The sequence below is a fragment of the Engystomops pustulosus genome, chromosome 6 (assembly GCF_040894005.1).
Source record: "Engystomops pustulosus chromosome 6, aEngPut4.maternal, whole genome shotgun sequence".
Classification (NCBI taxonomy): Eukaryota; Metazoa; Chordata; class Amphibia; order Anura; family Leptodactylidae; genus Engystomops; species Engystomops pustulosus.
In genome coordinates, this window is record NC_092416.1 from 156688953 (window position 1) to 156716130 (window position 27178).

The 27178-nt window shown below is 41.9% G+C and overlaps 1 protein-coding gene across 2 annotated transcripts in view; it reads left to right on the forward strand.

Moving 5' to 3' along the window:
• Positions 1–3129: 3129 nt before the first annotated feature.
• CDH22 (cadherin 22) overlaps positions 3130–27178 on the forward strand; it is a 231779-nt gene continuing 207730 nt past the window's right edge. The window contains exon 1 of one of the 2 annotated variants that reach the window (XM_072111993.1): positions 3130–3610. The gene's annotated coding sequence lies outside the window, so the exon portion shown is untranslated. The remainder of the gene's footprint in view (positions 3611–27178) is intronic. The other variant, XM_072111991.1, reaches the window with a different exon arrangement.

A 27178-nucleotide genomic window follows, 5' to 3' on the forward strand; every position in this document is an offset into this window, starting at 1 on the left:
TACTGTGGGCTGCTGTATACTACTGTGGGCTGCTGTATACTACTGTGGGCTGCTGTATACTACTAGGGGCTGCTGTATACTACATGGGGGCTGGCAGGCTGTATACTACTGGGGGCTGGCAGGCTGTATACTACTGGGGGCTGGCAGGCTGTATACTACTGGGGGGGGTTTGACCAATGCATTTCCCACCCTCGGCTTATACTCAAGTCAGTAGTTTTTCCCAGTTTTTGGTGGTAAAATTAGGGGTCTCGGCTTATACTCGGGTCGGCTTATACTCGAGTATATACGCTATATTTCTTTTACTAGAAAACTAGCTGTTCTTCTAAAACATTTATTTTCAGTGTAGCATTACATTAATTTCATGCCATTATACATTCGATAGGGCGCCACATACATTACAGAAAACACAAGACAAATAAATACAGACGGTCCCCTACTTAAGGAGACCCGAGCTACAGAGGACCCCTAGATAAAGACGGACCTCTCTGCCCCCTGTGACCTCTGGTGAAGCTCTCTGGATGCTATTACTATAGTCCCAGACTTTAATGATCAGCTGTAAGGTGTCTGTATGAAGCTTTATTGCTAATCCTTGGTCCCATTACAGCTCCAATTGTCACTGGGGCAAAAAAAAATTTTTGTCTGGAACTACAATTATAAAATATACAGTTTCGACTTACATACAATTAACTTTTGAACAAACCCAAGGAAACTATCTTGTACGTAACCCATGGAGTACCTGTAAGTACAAAATACACAAACAACTTAATGGCTCCCTAAATGTAGCTATCCGATATAGATTTAGATGTATTTTCAATGGAAGAGGGGAGTTAATTCCTGACTACCCTGCCCACATACAATTACTGAGGACATTTATCAGGCGAAGAAGTCTTAAAATAACCACTTGGCGTTGTGACTATTATCCCATTTATACAAGCTTCACGGGGCTGGTGTGGGGCCTTCCTGCCCTGAGCCTATGCACTACCTAGACCTTATGAATGTTCATTTTCAACCATGGTTTTTGTTTTGCACAAAACTATGCCAACTAGAAGTGCACCCAACCGCCAGCTATATCGGGAGGCATTAGCATATGGTGTGATAAACGTATGATAAATCTCCCCCAATGTTTGTGTAGGGTTATCAGGACTGACATTGTCAAATACTGAGTGTGGGCAAGTTAATCAGAACTCTCAATGCTAATCCATTTTGTGTGGGTGGAGTCATCAGGACTCTCACTGTCAGTCACTGTGTGTGGGCGGAGTAATCAGGACTCTGACTGTCAAGCACTGTGTGTGGGTGGAGTAATCAGTACTCTCACTGTCAATCACTGTGTGTGGGTGGAGTAATCAGGACTCTCACTGCCAATCACTGTGTGTGGGCAGGGTAATCAGGACTCTAACTGTAAGTCACCATTGTGGGTGGAGTCATTTACTACACCAACATTGGGAGAGAAAAAAGAACTGGACCTTACATCCACACATTATACAATTACTACTATTATTAATTACTATGAGACACAGGAGTGCACCTGAGATGTCTCAATCTGTGAGCATTAGGTGAATTTACCCATAATGCAACCCAGGGAAGCGAGAGATCACACATATTAGTGGGAAGCAGTAAATTCTCCTGGACTGGTTATTACAAAAACTACAGTAACTAGGAAGAAAAAGGATGCAGACCCACATATCCCCCACATGCCGTAAACTGTACTGACATCTATAGGAGCCAATAGACTTAGGGGGGATTTTAACACATAACTTTGCTTGGGACAAACCCACTCCTGCATGTGAACTACCACTTCCAGGAGAATATGGACCCCCTCACCATTTCTAATAAATCAAAATAATTCATTATTCATGCAGGTGTTCAACACAGTGGTGGGTGCAACTGATTCTCCAAAATGTAATTGTCATCCATAGGACACAATGCCATTCTAAGAGGAGTTGTGGGAGGTGTGGGGGGGGGGGGCAATTTTTGGTGCTAAAACACTCTTAATCGCATTATCACTCCTACGCCTTTCTACATTTTCATGACAGTCACATCTGCACGGGTGATTTCCGCTGATCCGAACATTGAAATTGATGGAGATGTTGGATCCGTCACATGACACATACCAATGGCACCCCACGGACCCAGCTGACGACTATGCGATTCTTTATATTTTCCGTCAGAAAACAACGTCTAATGTGATCCTAACTAATTACCTATTGACGAACTACAAGTCCCAGCACCTACTGTACACGAGCTGTCACTAGTATAATTGTATAAAACGTATCTAAATCTTCATGGCAATTACACTGAAATTCTGCTGCTCCTGTGATGGATGAGGAGTAAAAAGATAATTTGGGACTAGAAATGATGGAATTGATTCTTCACGTTCAACATTCACAGAGAATCAATAGACAAAAGATTTTTCAAAGAATCTCTTATCTCCATTTACAATCCTTTTGCTTCAGCACGCAGGTTGTTCTGTTACCTGTAGTTCCACCGGCGCTGCTTACTTATTTCTGCTTTGCAGATTTTTTTTTACATGATTTTTTTTTTTGTTTTTTATTGTTAAAAAGCCAAAAAGCAAATCTATTCGCCTCTGTGATAAATTGCCTCCTTAAGAAACGGAGAAGACGTCTAATAGCTTTTGGTTTGTGTTCAAGAAGAAGCATGTGAAAGCTACGCTTGGGCATGAAAGGGTTACACTAGGTAGCAGTCTTGCCACACAAAGTTGTATTTGCTTCCTACGGGCAGTGCAGGATGTCACTCTGTCCTTGGCAAACTACAAATGTCCCCGCACACCCCCCTTTTCCGATACAAGGTTTCATGCCTTCGGAGAAGCTGAGCTCCTTCAATAGGTTTTGTCTTAGCAGACGGGTACAAAGAATCAAATCGAGATTAAGGAGGTCACATCCCCCGCTGACGAAAATGGCCAGCGGTCCTACTGCCGAGCAGTGATATCCCTATGTGACCTGTCAGATGAAGTCATGTCTATGCTGTCCTTAAAAAAAAAAAAAACAGAAGGATAGTAAACGAAACATTTTTTGCGCACGAGAAATAAGTGCAGTTGGGTGGGGAACAAGCGAGATGGAAAGGCGATCGCCCCCACCTAATGTGATCGGAAAAAAAAAAAAGCAATACTTAACCAAGCCGCTCCATAGGGGCCAGCCTTTCACTGCTGCGAAATGTCTTGTCGGTGCTCCCCAGTCACTAAAGAGTTAATGGAGCTGAGACAACCGGCTGACGAATGAAAGAGTTAATGGGTGAGGGGGGCTTCACAGCTGATCCCCTGACTTTGTGCCAGTTAAGGGATTTCCTAGGAATCAGATCCCCCCTCTACAGGATTCAGTGGCCTCCTCCAGCCCAGCTCAGCGAGCAGTAAGCAAGTCTCACATCTTGCTCCTTTCCTTGTGCATTCCCAGAGTCTCCAGCAGGGGAGAACAGGAGAGGGGACTGGAGCACCGGCTTCTTCTGTCTCATATACATTCCCAATCCCCCCTCTCCCAGACAGCGCTGGATGCTCATTGTGGATCACAGCATGGAATGAGGATGTGAGAAAAGGCAACCTGTCTGCTAGCCCCCAACTCTAGGACCCCCACAAGGCAGGAGAGCGGAGGCTGAGAAGGTAGGACTATGTGTGTGTGCCGGAGCTGGCACAGGGAGGGATGTGTCTGTGAATGTAGCTGTGTCTGTGTGGACAGAATAGGTGTCTGTTCTCACTTGTATAAGGAGCACATGTGTACGGACGGCTCGCTGCATTTTCTGCATTTATCTATAGGCTCCTTCCATTTCTCCTGTATGTGGCTTTTCTCTAGGTGGGTGGATATGTAACATCCTTTAAAAAAAAAAAAGTGTATGATTTTTTTTTGCCATCACAATTTCTTGCAAACCTTTTAAGACCCAATAACTTCCTGTAAAGCCATGCAGGGCACGGTGCCACCCTACCATGTCAGCGACACATTGTGCATGGCAGTACCCAACGCAGCCTGGGTCGTAAATTTCCCTGCAACATCATACTGTATATATAGGACAGGAGCGCAGTGCTTATTATATACAGCACCATGCTACGGGCACATGTGCCACCCCACACTGTACTCCCAGAATTGCAGCATTTACTGCATTGCTCTAGTCAAGCCCTGAATATGTTATAAACCGTGTAACTTAGTCACAGCGTCCAGTGAGTCACAGGTATACAACCTCCCATGCTGTCCGTCATACGATCAATATAATACCGCACAGTATTGACATAATATATCCACGCAACGACGTAAACTTTGCTATGATAATCACCCATTAGACGGTATACGCTGCATATCGCCAGCATGTGTCACTTGTATGAGTCACAAAACATTACAATGACAATAACACCATAGCGAATATCATATCGAACGTTACAAAATGCCAACCATGTGCTTCATAGATACACTATACCTACAGAGATACACACCATCTGTCTATGGAATACAACAAGCAGATTAGGGGTATAAATAACACAAGATCCGCCATGTGTTCCTGTGATATAACCCAAACTTTGGGGGGATTACATATGGAGTCTGCAATATACTGTGCAAAAAGCAAACAGCACAATAAGAGCAACGCTAAGAAATTATTACTAGATACGAAATCTCCTTCATACCTGTTGAATGATAGAGGCAGGTAATAAATCTATAATGGAGCAAAACTATAACAATGAGAGAGTGAGAAAATATCCAGTATAGAATAATAGTAAAAATCTTTATATATATAGCGCCATCATATTGCGTAGCGCTGTACAAATCATAGGGGACATATACAAATATAATATTACATTACAGAGTACAAACAGTCATATAGAACACTCTAGAAGACATCTGGCTGGCTATGGAAGGCAGCACAGGTGATATAGACAGATGTATCTCAGCACTACAGGAAAGGAGGGACCATGATGTTATTTCTTAATATGTCCATATGCTTTCCATAGTTATCAGCCAAAAGATTCTTAAGTCAGAGGCTGTTCCTGCCAAAACCCCTCTTACACTTCTACAATTAGCCAATCGGAACAGGGGAGTAAACTAGTACTAGTAGACTCCACCCCCGAGGATCAGGCAAGTTGAAATTGAACATGTCTAACTTTCTTTCTTCCAATATCATCTTTAAAGGGAACCTGTCATTAGAAATTGGCCTAATAAACCATTACCAGTATGTTGGCAAGCAGTTGAACAGCTTCTAGATCATGTTTCTTTCATGATCCAGTATGGTGGTATCATCCAAAAAATCAACTTTGAAGTTAGATGTATAAAGTCAGGGAGGCAGAGAGTTTAATATTCAAGTCAAGCTCTCCCTGACTTTTAACACCTACTCCCATTTGATTGACATCATGCACTCGAATTCAGGAAATCAGATCAATGGTGTGACGGGGTGCAGCACCATCAAATACAGTGAAGGGGGCATTTTAAGACAAAGAAAGCCTGACGTTAGTGTTAAACTCTCCGCCTCCTTGACTTCATAAAACCAATGTACATCTTACTTCAAAGTTGGTTTTCTGGATGATGCAACCACACCAGGACATGAAAGAAACATCATCTAGAAGCTGCTCAGCTGCTTGACAATATGCTGGTAGTGGTTTATTAGGTCAACTTCTGATTACAGGTTCCCTTTAATGGCAGAGTGAGGAGCCCCATATACAAATGCAAATTTTTGGCTCAAAAAAGGTGGAATTATAAACAGAAAATTAAACAGAAAATTAGTTATTAGAGTTGTTGGAGCATCATAGACACATGTCGTAGAGCCCAAAGGTACCCATAGGAGCCCTAGCCAATTTGGCTCTACTTTCCATTGCCATTGAAGGTCCACACCTCAAGAAGCACAGTTATGAAACCAAAATGGTACAAGAAAAGCCTATATGACTCCTTACTCTGTGACTAAGAATGGGGGTGAGTAACAATTAGACCCTACTGTCATGAGTGACCACCATTCTCTCGGTATATCCAGACTCAAGTCATTTATTTGACTCAACTTGGCCTTCATCAAAGTATCTAAAGCAAAATATTTTCAAGCAAATACATTGGAAATGTGAATGTGTTGGAGATATAAACACTTGACTTCACTCACTATTACTGCAAAACAAATATGTTTAGGTTTAGATCCGCTTCGGAGGCAAGGCATGATATTGGAGAGAGACAGATTACACATTTGGCACTGCTTGTATTTTAATTTGACAGTACTGATTACATTATGAGTCTTCAGAAATTCTGCAATATGTAAGATATGACCTCCGTTCACACAGTATTCTGTTAGCGTTAGACAAATCACCTAAGAGGGTTACACAATCTTTGGTGTTTTTATTAATTTGCTTCACTAATACCATCCATTTTTAGAAGAACATTACACAGGCTATAGACATATTTATAAAGAAGGAGATTTGATACAGGATAAGTAAAGCTGGATAGACATAACTATGTGACTAGATATGTTTGATTAAGTGATTTGTGTTTCCTCAACGGGGATCGTGGACTTCTGGTGGTGACCTACCTAGTAATAGGCATTTGAAATCAACTTCCTGATCTTTATCTTCCCCATCAGTAGAGTATAAGGCTGAATAGACCAGTGTTCCCCAACCACCGGGCCAGGGGATATTTAGTCCTGGGCCAAAGGAGGAGGATGATGCTGGAGCGGAGGTGCCCAGACATGGCGCTATACTTGTAGTAAAAGGTAGAATGGAGTGTAGTGCCAAAGAGCAGTGGCCAGATACATCTACCAGAAATGGTAGCTTCACACGACCAGGGGTGCAACAGACATGAAGGGAGTTGAGCCTCTTGTCTCAGACAGCACCACCTGCAGCAAGATGGGAGGGCAGCATCAGGGGCACAATCATTTGCTACAAAGCAGGATCTCACCCTTACAAATAGTGTCTGTTAATGGCAGCATGGGTGTTAGACATGGCAAGGAGAACCCACTTAACCTGATATATTACTACTAGAATAACCTGATATATTCCTAGTGGATGGAACAATGGGGGTGCCATTCTATACTATATTCTTACGTCAGCCAGCAGAGAGTATTGGTTCATCCCTGTACATGACTCAACCTCTTCCTCTACCCACCATCCAAACAAATGCAAATGCCCCATGGATCCTGGAAATATTAACATGTAATCTACAGTTCTCTGGGGTAAAAAAAAAAAACTTGGAGTCCAATTCCATGGAGATTAGATGGTCGTCCAGTATCAATGAAATCAGCAAATTAATCGGCGCAGTCAATTCTACAAAGTAGTTTAGTATCACCCGTTTTAAAACCAATTGGTTGCATTGTAGAGATGAGACCTCCAACCATCAACATGCCAACCACACTGGCACATCATGGAAATTGAAAGTGGGTGGACACAGTGCTCTAAGTGATTACATGTAGTTTTAGATGACTACAGTCAAACAAAAAAAGTCCTACCTGATAAATAATCTTTTGGAAATGATAAAAAATGTTCATTTCAGAGAGACTTTCTCAGTTTGGTCTCCCCCGTCCACCAGCACCATAAGGTAGGCAAACAAAGTGGTTAGAATTTGCATATCAATTTTTCTTGATATGGGGGTATCTACATTTTGATTGACTTCTACCTTAAGTTTTTTTTCTCCCTATGTCCATTTTTGTGGCATCACGGCATCGGGTCCACTTTCAGGTATTAGAATCAGCGTCTGGTTATATTAGTGCATCAGCTGTGAAATTGTCCCGTCTATTCGGTTCCCGGCTTAGATTGCCTTCTCGCAGCGATAGCTATATAGCTGCTATGCTGTTATGTCTGGATGCATCGGACAACAGGTGGCTCAGATATCGTGTGGTGGTGACTACAAGCATTTCTATGAGTATGACACCTGCTTATTTATAGTAATGTACAGACCCAATATTTGATGCAGGATTGTATCTGTACTGATTTTAAATGTTTTGCAGCCAACAGCAAATGAAGGCATAGAAAAGCATGAAATTCATTTTACAAGTGTGCAACTCATGAGAGAGCGTTTATTAAGAATGGTTACTGGGAAATGATGGGAATAGGCGGCATAGCAACAGCTCATTATACTTGGCGAAGAGCTTGCTCCAGACATGTGAAACACTTTGTTTTATTCAGTTTTATGCATATAGTAATACATACTGGATCAATGAATTTCTATGTTTTCTATGTTATAAAAAAAAACTTATCTGAGAACCCAAGACCCGGTCAGCCATCTATTGGAACCAAAAGTACAACTGGTTTGGATAGGTACCCAACTCAACTATGTACATGGTGGTCCCTTTGAGAGCTAATAATTATTAATGATCTTGTTTATCTACTGGTTGGTGTGTAAAATATTACGGTCCAAGATATGACATGGCCCTACAATTGCATATTTAATAAAAAAATATTCTCTTTATAGAACGGTTTTATATGCTAAAGAGGTTGAAGATAGTGTTGAGTTCCGCTTTGAGACAGTTATGAGCCCTAGTTGAGGGGTTTCTAAAAGTAGCTTCAGCTCTTGAGAACTGGACCATCTAGGTAAGACCATTCACCTTGCTGGCCAAAATACTTTTCCCCTGTATCATATCATGGCTACCCAAGCTGCTCAAAGGCTTAAAATTGATGGTCATAAAGGGGGATACCCCTAAACTGTATGTAAATAAGATCCTTTTATGCTGTACGGTCTCTGGAGGGGGGGGGAGGGTATTTGTTTTATGATGTTTGTTGTAAACTTAAAAAATGTTTAATAAAAAAGAGTGGATTAAAAAAAAATAAAGGGGGATACCCCTAATTTCTTTAATCAGGTTTTTGATGTTATTTTGGAAGCCAAAACCAGGAGTGGACATCAAATATAAGCAGCAGTATGATCTGTCCTCTATATATTCTCCTTCTTTAAGGTCCACTTGGTCTTGGCTTCAACCACCTTAATATATTGTTATACATGGAGGTAGAGGTTTATAAAGATGTTTTGGTATGGCAGCATTGTCTAGAGTTGTGTGGGACCAGCAGATTGATGCCCCAACTGGCTTCATTAAGGTCTCAAAATCTAGAATATCACATATAACAGCATCATCTGGTGTGAAGTCAATGTCCAGGCCAGTATAACTTCATCTAGATGCCACCATGGGCAGGTTTGTTATGATGTGTCCTTGTCAATTTGAGGTTAGCCTTTTATGCCTTATAAAATTCTATGCCTAACCTGAGGGCTCGGAGCTGAGGGCCATCACTTCTCTATGACCTTTGGATAACATTATGATGCAGATCTGAAAATTGTAGCATCAATAAGCTTTCAAACTTGTAGGTGGTATAAAAACCCAATGACCTGGAAGATTCACCTGATGCATGTACATTGCTATAGGGCTTGTATGTCACCATGGACAGAAATGCCATACTTTAATGTCACATAGGTAATTCTGTACTTAGGAAAACCTGACACAGCACAGAATAAAAAGGTTAATTATTCCTTGGCTTCTATAAGATTCTAATTACATGCATTACCTTTCATATTCATTGGTCCATTAAATTTTCCCAGTGAGGTCACAGTGTATTGCTGAGCAGCAAGACTCAAGGGCAAAAATGGAGGGGTCCTTTGGAGAAGGGCCAACATGAATAAACTGAGGTGGAAATCTATTGGAATGGAAAAAAACTTTAAATAAATCTCCTCTTAAGACAATGTTGAATCTAAATATAAGGTTGCTAGATTTTTTAAGGGATAATATTGAAGAGCCATTAATTCTAGACTTATAGGGGGAGATTTATCCAAAATGTATCAAAATTAGTGCCACACTCAAAAAGCATTTTGGACAGTTGTTAGACATTTTTCCAACTAGTGCTACAAAAGGGGCTTGGCTTAGCTGAAAAACGTCTGTGCACCAAAATTTCTGAAAATGCATCAAAATTTGGGCAAGAATTTTTGACGTGAACTAGACCAACGAATAGATACTTCAAAGAATTATCCAAATTTATCATCCAGGTGCAGGATAAGACGGTCTCCCCACTTTGTGACACTTTTGATTAATCAGATACATAAAAAAGGTCCCCTATTTAGAAAGAGATAGGGAGGGGGATTGTAGCTGTGTAAAAATTACATTGGCTAACTCAAAAAAATCATACAAAACCTTATATAAATTTACTAAATATTGATATCAACAAAGAACCTGAGTGAGATAGAAAACTCGGTCCAGTAGTCTTTGTCTAGCTATGTTTTGCTTTCTCTGACTTGGCTCCTCCTCCACCATTTACCCCCCCCCTACCCTCTCCATAGACACAAGTAATTACAGGCAGTCCCCGGGTTACATACAAGATAGGGTCTGTAGGTTTGTTCTCAAGTTGAATTTGTATGCAAGTCTGAACTGTATATTTTATCATTGTAACCCCAGCCAAATTTTTTGGGATCTCTGTAACAATTGGATTTTAAAAATGTTGGGTTGTCATGAGAACCAGGATTATCAATAAAGCTTCATTGCAGACACATGTGATAACTGTTACAGCTGTTTATTGTAGCCTAAGGTTAATACACAGTAAGTTACCAAAAATCAGAGGTCCGTTTGTAACTAGGGGTCGTCTGTAACTTGGGTTACTTTAGGGGACCGCCTGTATATGCTTCAGTGAACTTAAATCCATCTTGTATGACCAATACAGAATTTAGCAGATGTCAGTGTCCATTTTGGAACAAATGGAAGGAGCAGGAAAAGAGCTTGATAAATGGAGGCCGACTCTAAGGGTGAATTCACAAGCAGGATATTTTGTACAGACATTTGTTACTCCTCCTTTTCTGTGAGGAGAAAATTGCTTACAAGTGTGATTCTCTCAGTCTCCAGTGTTTCTGGTTCTATCAGAACGGAACTTCTAATGTTCATTGCTGAAGCAAGCATTGGTATATGGGTAGCAATAAGAAGACCAAACATTCAGTTTCGGGTTCAGCATTTGTGTTGGGCCGCCAATCTGGCAAATGAATGCCTCTAGCAACTAACCATGGCTATGATTTTCAAGGGGGAAAACCAATCATAGCCATTGGTAGTTGTTGGAGGCACAACTTGCTGGATTGGCTGTTTCGGCCTTCGAGTTCAGCAATATGTCACGGTCAGGCCCATCACCTGCTTACCTCTATTCATTGGTCATGGGCACTTCTAGTTAGAAAGGGAAGGGGGCACCAGAAACTGTAAGGTACTGCATAAAACTTAAAGCTACCCCTCCCAAGAAGTATTTTGTTTCTAAAACCTACCCCATAGGTAACAGGAATAACCACTATTCTTTTAAGACTCCACTTCACTGACATCATTGAGGCTCACTGGGGGTTAAGGACCCCATTCTAATAATGAATGGTGAAGCCCTCAGATGTTAGAAATTGATCACCTTTGCATTTGATATGTTATAAATGTCAATTTATGGACAACCCCTTTAACCAAAGAAGGCAAAGAAGTAGCTTTTTACATGGCAGTTTCCATAAAAGCCAAAAAGTTATTCAGTAAAAACTAGTAGGAAAAAATGTGTGATATTTCTCATAAGAAGCACTTGAAAATATTTTCTATAATCTGAACTAAATTTGCACAAAGATAAGTGGAGTCTGATTACTCAATGTAGAATAGAGAAGTAACAACACTGCGAACCGGCGGATCTCAGAATTTCCAAGCGTCGTATTGATGATTCATTGTGGTTGTGTCTTTTGGACAATATAATGAAGAGTATTCATTGTACATTCATGTCCTACTTTCATCATCCAATCAACTTATATCGATCTGAAAAATCTCATGGAATATAACTACCCGGTAAATACATTAACACATTGTCACGGTAAGGAATGATGTATGTGTTAGTATTATGGATCTGTACAATCATACAACGCCATCATATGCTACAGCTATGATTACACCTAAATCATAACATGGTGTCTAATAATGTAAGGAGCCCTATATCCAAAGTGAAATATGATGGGTTTAGAATACCTCTCCACTAGATTAGATGTGTGTTATATCTCCTTACCCATCCACACGATCAACTAAAGCCTCTGGTTGACAACAAAAATGAATCTGAATAGTTGACTTGGGCCCTGCCTAGAGAAAATATCCAACAAAGGTCAAAGATCATGAATTTTATTGTTTAAAGTTTGACAATCCTGGTCATTTCATTGAGTCTCAGAATAATGTCAAAGGAAAGCAACCACATGGATTTAGTGGTTTTCACCCAAGCACACTTACATGCTGGTGTGTGCCCCCCAAAACAGGATCTGTTCTTCAGTTAGCTGTTAATGGCTCATTTACGTGAACAATAAGTTTAAAAATATGGAAATTAGCCTCAGGAGAGGAGATGGGCATAAGTCCCGAAGGAAGCTATGAATAATTAGTGACCGATGGCGCCAGAAGGGGCTTCTGTGACATACACAGGAGCCCCTGAGACTCATTTGCATAATTTTTAATGTCTTTTTTTTCATGAAAAGTAAGCCGTTAATAGCTAAATGAAGAATGCATCCTGTTTCAGGGGCAGACTCTAGCGTGTAAGTGTGCATGGGTAAAAACCACTAAATCCATTTGGTTGATTTCCTTTAAGTAGACAATTAAGAGGACACCACCCATGAACAAAAGAGGTGAATAAAAAAAGAGCAAACTACCCATGCAAAAAACATGTAAAAAAAGGTTTTCAAATTATGCAAATTAGTCTGAGGTGTTAATGGTGCCTAGAGTCCCTCCGGCTAATTTGCATAATACTTAAAGCCTTTTTTTCTTAAAAACAAGGGCATAAGAAGCTTAAATAAAAATAAATCCTGTTAGTATGCTTGGTTTATAATCCTGCATCGTGGTGGTAAACATTCATATGAACAAGAGGGGTGGGTAGACAAAATCATATTGCCCATAAGAGAGAATAGAGGCTAAATTTAAAAATACTGCAAATAAGAAAGAGAAGTTGTTAAACAAAAGGGTACGGCCCATGAGGAAAAGAGGTGGTTAAACAAGAGGGTACCACCTATGAGGAAGTGAGGTCACAAACAATGAGGTCACCCATACTGACCTAGTGTATAAAGACCCATCCATGAAGAAGAGAGAAGAAAACAATACTTCTGATGAGAGAGGTAGCTAAACGAGAAGATACCATCCATGAGAGAAAGAGATAAAAAAAGAGGATCTGCCTACAAGAAGGACAGGTGTCCCCTGTGTATCGTCTGATATCCCTGCTCATCCCTGTTGAAGCTTGATACCAGTCTGATATTTAAACGTGTTCCTTGTTTTAAAGGGGTATTCTCGTCTCAGCATTCACATTCAGTTTCATTAATCTTCCATATATGAACATTTCTTTAATTGGATGTTATTAAAAAAAATGTTCCTGTGTGAAGATAATTTCTCATAAATGTAGCCATGTTGTCCCTTAGAAACTAGATAGCTTCCTCGGTTACGACCACGTCACATTTAGGCAGCAGTGGCCAGACATGCGATATTGAGCCCTGCCTGACCTCCTGGATTCAGCGATCATTACCACAGGACGGCTGTGGGACCTGCAGTAACTCCCGGACATTTCATTTACAAACACCTTTTGTTCCTTTGTGCAATCACTCCAGCAGAGGTGGCCGTATCCGAGGAAGCTATCTCGTTTCTAAGGGACAACATGACTACATTTATGGAAAATTATCTTCACACAGGAACATTTTTTTTAATAACATCCAATTGAAGAAATGTTTATATATGGCAGATTAATCAAACTGAATGTGAATGTCCAGGCGAGAATACCCCTTTAAGCACACATTGGGGGGAATGTATTATTGTTATTGCACCTAAAAAATTCAGGATTTGCACCAAGAAAACAGTCTATAATGTCTTCCAACACATTTATGAAGGCTTTTAGATCATTTTTCTTTCCGACTTGACCGATAAAGGAGGGTACGCCAAAATGTGGTGGACAGCTGAGAACTGCTAAAAGCAGTTCTAAAAGTAGAACTGTTGGTAGATCGGTTATATACTGCTACAGATGATCGATGAATCTGGTGCAGCACAAGACTATAATGAGATACATTAATGAGTTATTCCCTTTCTGTTTGTATACATGAAGCTCGTAGCATGTAGATGTTGTGTTCGTCAAGATGTAAAATTTTCCAGTCAAATTGTAGCATTATCACTTTTTCCTACTGTATTTGCCAAAGAATCTAAAAGTTTTTAGGAAGAATTACTCTTCGGTTATATGGAGGCACCATTCGGCTTTTCTCAGTTTGATTGATACTACAAGGCCATAAGGCCAACAAATAGGGGCATATTTACTTACCCGGTCCTGTCGCAATCCCCGCTGTGAGTTGTCCGACGAGGATTCGGGTCTGCCACGATTCACTAAGCTAGCGCGTCCAATTTCCTTCATGTGCCGTTTCACCGCTGAGGTCCGCCGGAGTTCACCTTCTTCTTCCTGGTGCATGTAAGTGCTTGATCTTGCGACACAATTTTGTTTTTAGATTCCGCGGTTTGTCCGAATCATTCGGTCCGATGGCACGCCCCCCGAGTTGTGTCGCATTCAAGCCGGCGCCGATGCCCCACAATCTGATCACATGCGCCAAAATCTCGGGGCAATTCAGCACAAAAAGGAAATATCTGGGAAAACCCGACAGAATCGCAGTCCGCTGACCCAGTAAATGTGCCCCATAGAGTAAGTCCACAAACTATCATCCACTTAAAATCCCCTGATGCTCTAGATGCTCTTACTACTTCACATTCCAGTGGTGCGTAATTTCATAAATGATGCCCACTGTGCTCCACATATGTTTCCTCAACTACTTCAACGTTCCAAAGTAATGTTCACTAAGAGCTATAATTGTTTGCATCTGTTTCTAATATAGGCATCATAAGGCATCCTCCAAATTTTGCTCCTACGGGACAAGGTAAGGAGTGCTTTATGTGATCACCAAGAAATGATGCGCTTGGAAAGAAATCATTTTCCGTAATAGAAGATAGACAGCTAACAAGATAAGTGACAAAATCCCGGAGCAGAACTTGCGTGGCGTGTGAGAATAATTCCTATTTCTATTATCTGGTCAAAATCATCAATTCTGTACGTCAAGAACGTTCTGTTATTTGCACGGGTGCATATGTTGGTGGCAAGGGTCGGCCTTGTTGTTTTGTCGTCTGAGGTGGAAAATAACATGCCAGGTGTCCTGCTAATCTGTTATGCAAACTACCATGCAGATCTGTAGAGCGCACACAACAAATAATCAGATATCACCGATTACATATTACATATTCTTTGCCAACATTGAACGTCCAAGAGGATAGAACTTGATGGCTCCTCATGACCACTCGTCTATTTCGCCATTATATTACATCAGAGGTTTGGTAGATTAAAGCAGATTTCAGGGTCATATATATTGACTTATCAGTAGGATAGATCATCAATATCAGATCGTTGATGTTCTGACACTTGGCCCCCCCACTAATCAACTGAGCATCTGGTCTGACACTTGGAGCCCCCCACCGTTCTGATATTGATGACCTATCCTAAGGAGAGTTCATCAATATTTTAATCCTAGAAAACCCTATTAAGTAAATGACAAGCCCCAGGGGTATATCCCAAACTTGATCCCCCTCTAATACAATGCTGCACGGCTATGACTATAGTCATCACACTTTGAAACTTACTTATAATATACTGACTACATCTGTATCTACCAGAAAAGTCATGTTTTTATTAAAAAAATATGATATTTTTTCCTGCAATTTTGTTCTATTCAAGAAATTATGGAGATTACTTTTCAAGTGCCGGAGACCATTGAGTTGTCAATTGGATGGATCCGACAGCTTCTATGTCAGAAGGAAGGAAGATATGAGAGAAAGTCTGTGGTAGTGGGTTGATGTGGGGGGAATCTGGGTTCTACCGCGTTTTAGGGCATATTCAGGTATATATGGCTTATATATGGCGGAAACTGCTCGGAAGTTGCAATAGACAATGTTTGCACAGCCAGTAATTCAGCGGCCTTACAGTTATAACATCTAATACTAATGCCAAGTAGTCTCGCTGCCTACATTGACTGTACTTCGATGTGAAATGAATAGTGGTACAAATATTCTAATTATACCCCAAAATATAAAATTATAATGATAAAAACCTTAATTTGTCTCCCTCCCCCCCCCCCCCCAGGAGCCCCAGGCCATTGGCGGGCATCCAAACAGACTACACTATAATCTGCAATTGCATGTGAATCACACAAAGCCCAATGAGACCCCAGTCACACATAACATACTACAGCGAAAGGAGACCATCAGCCAAAGTGAAGTCCTTCGAACACCAGTAATAGGACATGAGTTCTTTACAGAGTAATCAACCTACGGGATGTCCAACAGGTAAAAGGTAAAAAGGAGTAAGGAGCTTATCTAATGACAAACGGCATTTAGGGTCCAAAATATTGTTATGGTCTTAGCCCCTTTACCTCATGGTTTTTGTAATGTGTGTAAGTGCGGGGGGGGGGGGGGTCGAGGCAGGATGTGAGGTAATTTACCAATATATATCTATTACTAGTTCTGCTCCACTTTCTTGATATGTAAAGTGCAGCCTCCTGTCTTTTACCTCATCAGCAGTGGCGGAACTACCGCCGTAGCAGCCGTAGCGGTTGCTACGGGGCCCGGGAGCTTCAGGGGCCCGTGGGGCGGCACATCCCGATGTCTGCTGCGCAGCGCCGTTACCGACCCGGTCCGACCGAGGCCCGGGGCCCGGGCCCTGCTATACGGCACGATAAGGCCCCTCCCCGCCCCTGTGTATCTGTCCCTGCGCCCGCTCCTGTGTATCTGTCCCTCCCTGCGCCCGCCCCTGTTTCTGCCCCACTACTTACCAGTCCTGCGTCGGCGATCCGCCCACCTGTTCTCCTTCAGGTTGCACCGCGCGGCCCATGTCACGTGACTGACGCGACCTGACGTCAGGTCGCGTCAGTCACGTGACCAGAGGCGCGCGGTGCAACCTGGAGGAGCCGAGCCGCCATTTTCTCCCGTGAGGTGAAGGTAAAGGGAAGAAGACATCACCGACCGGTGGGTAAGTATATGTTTATTATTTGTATAGGGAAAGCTTTTTTATTAGTTAAGGGAGGCCCTAGGGGATTTTTTATTAGTTAAGGGAGGCCCTAGGGGATTTTTTATTAGGGAAGGGATGCAGGGCAGGGAATGGGAAAAGGTGCCGTGGTCATCGGCAAGGTGGGGGGGGGGGGCCCCAGCCAAAAGTTTGCTATGGGGCCCACTCATTCCTAGTTACGCCACTGCTCATCAGATAGACAGTCCTGACCATAAAATGGCTGCAGATGGAGGGTCATGTGATCTTTAACTGGTGATTGTTCATGGACCGATAGAGATCACATGACCCTCTATCTGCCGCCATTTTATGGTCAGGACTGTCTGACTGATGAGGTAAGTGACAGGAGGCTGCACTTTACATATCAAGAAAGCAGAACTTGTATTAGATGTATATTGGTAAATTACCTCATATCCTGCCCCCACACTTACACACACATTACACAAAACATGAGGTAAAGTGGCCGACCCCTTTAACAAGGAATGATACACAATTTACCTTGTGCTGAGTAGCTCCTTTCCTAGTTTCTTTGAGATCTGTTTGTGCTTCTAGTTAGAAAAGCTGAATCTTCTAAGAAAGTTGTGAGGGCTTAGAGATACATTATCCTGGGAAAGATTTGTAGGTCCAGAAATCTATTTTTACCGCCATATTTGGAGTCAGTGAGGAGGTTTTCTTCTATTTTGGCCAACTGGCCATTGGATTATAGTAATTAATTTAAGGTTGGAGTTGATAGACCTTAAACTTGATGAATATGTGTCATTTTTATCTATAAGCTGTTATGTAAGTAGGGGGATCTCCAGTGGCGTAACTAGAAGCTGATGGGCCCCAGTGCAAAGTATCTGCCAGGCCCCCGACTATAATGTATGGTATATTGTTATAGTCTTTTTTTATGGGAAAGTGACAAATGATGGGCCCCCTAAACCTCTTGGGCCCGGGTGCGACCGCAACCTCTGCACCCCTTAAGTTACGCCCCTGGGGATCTCATGTCCCCTGCAATGTTTTCCAGGAATCTCTAGATTCTATTGTACACTGGAGGCACTAAGAGGGTAAAACATTTGTAGGGTTTTCTGGTGTATTAATATTGATTTTTTTTAACCTTAGAATTCTTACAATTTCATATTATTTGGGGTCAAAGAACTTAATGGGAGCTGCACTTTCATTTCCATTGCTCTTGAGGGATCGGGGGAAGCCAAAGTTTACCATCAAGGTGCATAATGCTGGAGCCCATATTTTAGGAGCAGGTCATAAATGAAAACCCCATTAATACACTTTGTTATCAGAGTCAAAAACCTATAAATGCCCTATAAAACTGAGCCCATTTCGTATTGGTCATAATTTACTTAAGCCACCTCTAGTTTAAAATGTCTTGTGATTTTTGTGGCTAAGGGTTTTTGTGGTGAATCTTGAACGCTTGCTCGCTATAGCAGAATTTAGTCCAGTTGCTACGTAAGAACAGCTTTTCTATTGATTGTGCTCGTACGGATTACAGATCATTAACACCTACTGTGTAACTTTATTTTCTTAGAAACCAACAGCCTAGAGTATGGCAGGTTATAATGCATTTGATAAGTCTCTGTTTGCTTAATATTGTGGCTGGTTCTTACACGGTCTAGAATGTGTTTTCTCATCTGTATGCAGCTCCTATTTAGGCAGGAAGAAGTTGTACACAACTGTGAACAGATAAGTATTTTGAGCTTATTTTATACTTTTCCAGTCTACACAATTTCAACCGATTCCTGGTTCCCGATACACATATGTTTAGCTTCTGTAATCGGCTTTTTTTCTTATAGGGTAGAGGGGAACTTAAAGGTTTATATTCTAATGCAAAATCTGTTTCAGTCCCCTACTATGAATATGACTATTTACTGGTCTATTACAATGGAAAGAAGATTCCTTACAGACCTAAAAAGCAATCTTGGCCTAGGTAACACCACTACCTCTGTACTCCACTTCAACCACTAACTATGTACTCTACTACAACCACTAACTATGTACACCACTACAACATTTACTATGTGCACCACTACAACCACTAACTATGTACACCACTACAACCACTATGTACTCCACTGCAACCACTACATACATACTCCACTACAACCACTAACTATGTACTCCACTACAACCACTAACTATGTACTCCACTACAACCACTAACGATGTACTCCACTACAACCACTAACTATGTACACTACTACAACCACTAACTATGTACACCACTACAACCACTATCTATGTCCTCCACTATAACCACTACCTCTGTACTCCACTACAACCACTAACTATGTACACCACTACTACCACTAACTATGTACTCCACTACAACCACTAACTATGTACACCACTACAACCACTACCTCTGTACTCCACTACAACCACTAACTATGTACTCCACTACAACCACTAACTATGTACACCACTACAACCACTACCTCTGTACTCCACTACAACCACTAACTATGTACTCTACTACAACCACTACCTCTGTACTCCACTACAACAACTAACTATGTACTCCACTACAACCACTAACTATGTACTCCACTACAACCACTACCTCTGTACTCCACTACAACAACTAACTATGTACTCTACTACAACCACTAACTATGTACTCCACTACAACCACTAACTATGTACTCCACTACAACCACTAACTATGTACACCACTACAACCACTACCTCTGTACTCCACTACAACAACTAACTATGTACTCTACTACAACCACTAACTATGTACACCACTACAACCACTAAGTATGTACTCCACTACAACCACTAACTATGTACTCCACTACAACCACTAACTATGTACTCCACTACAACCACTAAATATGTACTCCACTACAACCACTATGTACTCCACTACAAACACTAACTATGTACACCACTACAACCACTAACTATGTACTCCACTACAACCACTAACTATGTACTCCACTACAACCACTATGTACTCCACTACAACCACTAACTATGTACACCACTACAACCACTAACTATGTACTCTACTCCAACCACTAACTATGTACTCCACTACAACAACTAACTATGTACACCACTACAACAACTAACTATGTACTCTACTCCAACCACTAACTATGTACTCCACTACAACCACTAACAATGTACACCACTACAACCACAAACTATGCACTCCACTGCAACCACTACATACATACTCCACTACAACCACTAACTATGTACTCTACTACAACCACTAATTATGTACACCACTACAACCACTAACTATGTACACCACTACAACCACTAACTATGTCCTCCACTACCCCAGATTGAAAGCCGGCAGAAGGGACACATCCTCCACTCCCCAAGATGCTTGATTCTAGCACCAAATGTAGGAAGTGATTCTGGACTTGTATGAGCTATAATATTCATACAGCCCAGGGTCCATGGCAGTCCTAATCTGCCCCTGAATCAACACATAGGTCACACAAAGAATGAACTGCACATTACTAACCTGTGAAGCGGAAGCGGCATTCACTGGCAGCCAGTGCCAGACCCTCACCCATCTAAAATTGACCACCTATTCTGAAAATACCTGATCAATTTTGCAAAATGCAGACAACACCTTTAAGTATAATACAAAAAAAAATACTCGTGAGTGATTATCCTGCCGTTTCTTAGGAGAAAAGGTAGAAACATGTTAAATTGCATGGACAATTTCAAGCAAGTAATTACTAATTTCAGTGGCTTTTGTTGGAAAATGGTTACTCTAAGATGAGAGTGCATCTAGTATAGAGAATGAAGCACAATAAATGCTCTACAATTATATTTGATTGGAAAAATAATCCCAAAAAGTCCTAAACAGCCTGGAAGAATGGATTTTTTCTTTTATTGTATCTTCGCTGGCTCTTTTCTTCCAAGATGTCCATCAGCATCTTGAGGTCGCGATTGTGATTATGCAACACGGCTCCCATGACAAAATGGCCGCCCTTGGTATTTCCTTGTTCCGCTTGAACGACTGAACACTTGTTCATGCGAGAGAAAGGCCTTGACATACAGTTAAATGTCATGTTTTAGGGCTTGTTCCGGGGAGATGCACTAAATTCAGGCGTTTGATCCATGTTATTGAAGGTGCCGCAAAGTTTCTTGTTAATGGCCGTAATTTATATGCTTCGGGAAGGTGCCGCAGTCTTCCCCTACGATCTGACATTCAGTGTCAGGTCTGGTTTGTGTTTCCCGAGTCACTTTGTCTGCGAATCGCAATAAAACAAGCTTAATAACCCTTATCAGAATAATACACTGTGGAGCAACAAGCTCCGCAGCCGCTGTCTACAGTGCAATGACGAAATACACAATTATTTTTGCATATTATAATGTGGCATATCCATTTACTAAGATAAATGGTGACAGATAATTCACAGAAAATAATTTAGCATTGTGTCTGCTTATTAAACTGCATTATGGCTGTGTTTAAGGCAGAGGCTGAAAATGGCTGGTAGAATAGGTCGGGGTCCTGTCTATAGACATGGTTTAGAAAGCAGGTCAGCACATTGGGCGCTCTTTCCGCGCCATTAAACACTTGCCACGTTTCTTCTTGTGTACCTAATGCAGAAGAATGGCTGTAGGGATCACGGCGCATGCTGTCTCCCTTGTGTCTGGATTCTGGAACGCTTCGGTCTGTTTGTTAATGATGTAGACACTTAATGAGTGGGGTGTCCTAGCTTACACCACATATGCAGGTCCTGGGGCTACATGTGGATTTATTAGGGCATAGTGAGGAGATGGAATCAGTCTGTGAACACTGAGAATGGAACTGGCAAGTACAAGAAGTTATCAGAAGTATCCAAGAAAGTCTGAAGTCTTCCACTTCCCCCTCAGCCTCAAAGTTATAGAACCCTTAAAACAGACTTTTAATATACAGACGGTCCCCTACTTAGGGACACCCGACTTACAGACGACCCCTAGTTACAGACGGACCTCTCTGCCCACTGTGACCTCTGATGAAGCTCTCTGGAAGCTCTACTATAATCTCAGCTGCAAAGAGCAGCTTTAAGGTGTCTGTAATGAAGCTTTATTCTGCTTTCAGATACTTCTGATAAATCTTCCTCATACTTTCCATGTGCAGAGCTCTGGAGATCTACATGTAAAAAATCTAAAGTCAGCGAAGAAGGGGCTGTCACTTCCGAAAGGATTGGCACACTGGCAAGGTAGAGGAGAGTCGCCTGGACAAGAGGGGGGGGGGTGCGTTAGAGCAGTGCTTTGAGAGTTGTCTAGACAAGAGGGCATGGGGTGGGTTATAGCGCTGCTTTGGGAGTTGTCAGCACAAGAGGGAGTGGGGGAGTTGGGTTTTTCAGAGTGGTCTTTTGGGAGTTTAAGGTAAGGGGGTTTGCCTGGACACTACTTACTAAATGGAGTTTTCATGGGATTCTGTAAAACCGTGTTGTGTTCAGGGGCAAAAAACACAGCATACTTACCCTGCTCCATCTTCCTGCATTGCTCCAGAACAAATGTCTTTTTGGTTCTGTGCTTAGCTAGATATACTGGGGGTCAAGGGACAAGCTTCAGCCTCCTCTGACCTGGGGACAAAAAAGGAAGGGATGCCCTGTTGTCCAAATAGGCACTCATCGGCCATAACTTGTCCAATGACTACCCCACAACTTCCAGACGTGGGCATGGCTGAAAACTGTAATGACCAGAGGGAAACAGGAAAGAGAACCATAGAAGGGTAGGTTCACTTTCTTATTTTTGCCATACCAGCCCTGGCCCCGACAGGGTTTTTCAGAATTCTTGCAAAAATCCAAAGAAATAATGTATTAAAAGTTAGCTATGTTATGAGTAGGACAAGTTTTGAACTGTCCCACCAGAGTATCAAAGCCTCTAGACGCCCAGACAAAAATGAGTCTAACCCAATTTGGTGCCTACCAGGGTCTTTTTCCTAGGGCTTGAGGAAGAGTAAGCCCCCAGAATAATTTTATCTGGAGGGCCTATGTAACCTCCACCCAACACTTAGTGGAAGAGAAGGTCAATGTTCTGGAACATCTTTTCTTTAAATTTAGTTTGCTGTTCCTCTTTATAAATTAATTGACAACTGGGTGTCACCATTCCCTCTTTTTCAATGGGTTGTGCCCCTTACATAAAAAGTCTGATAGGACTGTAAGATTTTTTGGGGACCTCACCCAACTAGTAACCCCTGTCTGAAAGGGTACATGGTTTCTTTAAGGCTTTAGACTTGTAGCTACAGCTAAATGAGTCAAGGCTGCTAAGCCCTCATGTAAGTGGGGGTCCAAAATCTACTCTGTCTGAGAAGTTATCAGTATTGGGAATGGACACAAAGAGAGCCCATTACTAGTTTTGAACCAGGTCCCAAGTACTTTAGGAACACCTTTGAGAAAAACATGTATTTATTTCCACATTTTCTGGTGCTTTTAAAGTTTTTTTTTTTTACAATGGGCTCTTTGGGGCATGGAAATAACAAACAGGGGAAACTTACCTCTCTCCAGCGTTCCAGTACAGCACAAGGCCTCCAATCACAGAGGCTCAGCCGTATTGTCCCAATGACAACCATGTGCCCCCTACAGACTGTGGCTGGGGCCTGTGTTACCCTGTAGTGGGTGTGGACACAAATGGTTTACAGGGCAGCGTTGACAGGAGGCCCCATGCTGCAGCGGAGCACTGGGGCCCAACGAAAAAAAATGATCCTGGACAACCCTTTTGATCCTATGGGGTTGTGGACTCCATTGATTTGGGGTTGGTGGCTAGAACACAGTAGATTCTATATGCTCACTGTCTGTTGCATTTGCCACATAAAATATTTACAGAATCTATGCCAATTTCCACAGAATAATTGATTATTTCAGCCTAAAATATTAGTCAAATATCCGTGCAAATGATTAATGTTCAACATTTCATAAACTGACAAATCAAACTGTAAGAGAACAGAGGCAGTTAGGTGAAACTACAGGAATTGTTACTAAATCCAGAAAGATATAGAGGATGTGACTGTATGGATCTCCCCTGATATCAGCAGGTTCCTAATGGAAACCGTTCTGTGTAAACAGGTCTATACTTTTGGGAGCAGTGAGAGTATTGATTCTGATATAATGTCCTCATTATAGCTGCAGGCGGTGTAACGAGTAAATAATAAGGAATGTGTGGTTAACAGAATGAATATAGGGTAGAAATCCTTAAAGGGGTTGTCCAACTCTTTTGAAAATCGTGCAGGCAGAAAGCTGTACTCACTTCCGCCATTGCTCCCGGTGTTCCTTGCCGCCATCTCTCTGGTCCGAGCACTTGTTTGCTTTCAGGGGCACGGAAGCGCCACGCCCACCCGTCCCTATTCCCAGTGCTGTATCCTGTGCTGAGTTATGGGAACGGAGATTTGTTTACAGGGACAAGGATCAGCAAGCCGGCAGCACGGGACACCAGGAGAGACAGAGGAGGTGAGTATAGCTTTCTTTTTTTAAAACTATCCTCCAAAGCCCGCCTGTAAGTAAAAGTCGGACAACCCTTTTAATCTATCTATCTATCTATCTATCTATCTCATACCTAACTATCTATCTATTTATCTCATATCTATCTAGCTATCTCATATCTATCTATCTATCTCCTATCTATCTATCTATCTATCTATCTATCTATCTATCTATCGCATATCTATCTCCTATCTATCTATCTATCTATCTATCTATCTATCTATCTATCTATCTATCGCATATCTATCTCCTATCTATCTATCTATCTATCTATCTCATATCTATCTATCTATCTATCTATCTCATATCTATCTATCTATCTATCTATCTATCTATCTATCTATCTATCTATCTATCGCATATCTATCTCCTATCTATCTATCTATCTATCTCATATCTATCTATCTATCTATCTATCTATCTATCTATCTATCTATCTATCTATCTATCTCATATCTATTTATCTATCTATCTCATATCTATCTATCTATCTATTTATCTATCTATCTATCTATCTATCTATCTATCTATCTACCTATCTATCTATCGCATATCTATCTCCTATCTATCTATCTATCTATCTATCTATCTATCTACCTATCTCATACCTATCTATCTATCTATCTATCTATCTATCTATCTATCTATCTATCTATCTATCTATTTATCTCATATCTATCTCTCTCCTATCTATCTATCTATCTATCTCATATCTATCTATCTAAAAAAAAGTCGCGTTTTATGGAATAAAGGTTCACCCTTCGCCACATATTTTGGAGTGCTGCCTCTTCACTACTTATATCTGGGATCCACCGCCAAGGAATCAACGGCTACTGCACCCACTTTGTTAAGCTGTGCTGCTTTGAACTCTCCAACTCTATCTATCTATCTATCTATCTATCTATCTATCTAATATCTATTCATCTATCATCTATCTACTTTCACATTGGGGCAGATTTACTTACCCGGTCCATTCGCGATCCAGCGGGGCGTTCTCTGCGGTGGATTCGGGTCAGGCCGGGATTCACTAAGGTAGTTGCTCCGACGTCCACCAGCTGTCGCTGCTGCGAAGTTCCCCGGAACGCACTGAAGTGCACCGGCCTATTCCTAGTGAAGGTAGGCGCGAGTCCCGCGACACTTTTTTTTTTTAATGCGGCGGTTTTTCCGAATCCGTCGGATTTGCGTTCGGCCATGCCCCCCGATTTCCGTCGCGTGCATGCCAGCGCCGATGCGCCACAATCCGATCGCGTGCGCCAAAATCCTGGGGCAATTCAGGGAAAATCGGCGCAAATCGGAAATATTCGGGTAACAAGTCGGGAAAACGCGAATTGGGCCCTTAGTAAATGACCCCCATTCTATCTACCTATATCATTTGATTTTCTACCTATCTATCTAATGGCTGTTTGTCCATTTATCTATCTCCTCCTACCTAATATAAATGTATTAACCTTAAATTTCTGTCCGTCTTTCTCTTGTATCCTCCTGCGGTCGCCCTGTCACTTATGATGTTGCTCTATAATTGTTAGCGTGCCCTCTCTGGAATTGGCACCTTTGCCCCCTCTTTCTGTAGAAAGGGCAAGAAGATTGCATAGTGCAGATTTTCCGGCCTTCCATAAGAGATGGTTGTCTGTATTTATGCTGCTAAAGAAGGAAAGCAATTACAGATTTACTGAAAAACCAAATCGCACAGTAACCTAGCAGCATTTGATGCAGTTTTTCTGCTTGTTACATTCCTTTGGGTAACATAGAGGATCCCTTTAAGAAGATGTTCTACACTAATAACATACTGTATACTGTACCCGGAATATGAGAAAACATTCTGATTGTGATGGAGTCTCCTCTGCATATACACCCTGTATATGTGCTGTCACCTGTTGTGTACAAGACTCCAACAATGGGGCTCATTTACTTACTCGTTCCTGTCGTGATCCAGCGGCGCATTCTCCGACGAGGATTCGGGTCTTCCGGCGATTCACTAAGCATGTAAGTGTGTGTCAAGCATCACTTTTTTTTTTAAAATAGCGCGATTTTTCCCAATCCGTCGGTTTTTCCGATGGCCACGCCCCCGCTTTTCGTTGCATGCAAGCCGGCGCCAATGCGACACAATCCGATCGCATGCGCCAAAAACCCGGGGCAATTTGGCGCAAAACGGTAAAATTCGGAAAACCCGGCGGAAAAGGAAAAGCGCGATTCGGACCCTTAGTAAATGTGCCACAATGGGGCACATTTACTTACCCGGTCCAGTCGCGATCCAGCGGCGCGTTCTCTGCTCTGCATTCGGGTCCGGCCGGGATTTATGAATGTAGTTCTTCCGCCGTCCACCAGGTGGCGCTGCTGCGCTGAAAGTCATCTCATAGCGCCGGAATTCACCACCTCGGACCAAGTGAAGGTAAGCGATCCCCAAGCGACACTTTTGCGGTTTTTAAATGCGGCGGTTTTTCCGAATCCGTCGGGTTTTCGTTCGGCCACGCCCCCCGATTTCCGTCGCGCGCATGCCGGCGCCGATGCGCCACAATCCGATCGCGTGCGCCACAATCCCGGGGCAATTCAGGTACAATCGGCGCAAATCGGAAATATTCGCGTAACACGTCGGGAAAACGCGAATCGGGCCTTTAGTAAATGACCCCCAATGTGTTATTCTTCCCTGCACAATAAGTGTCTAAATGAAAACACTTTCAAGGGGCAGCAGTACTTAACAGGGTATTCCCATTTCAGCAAATAGATCTTATTTTTATAAAATTAAAAGTTATACCGTATTTATCGGAAT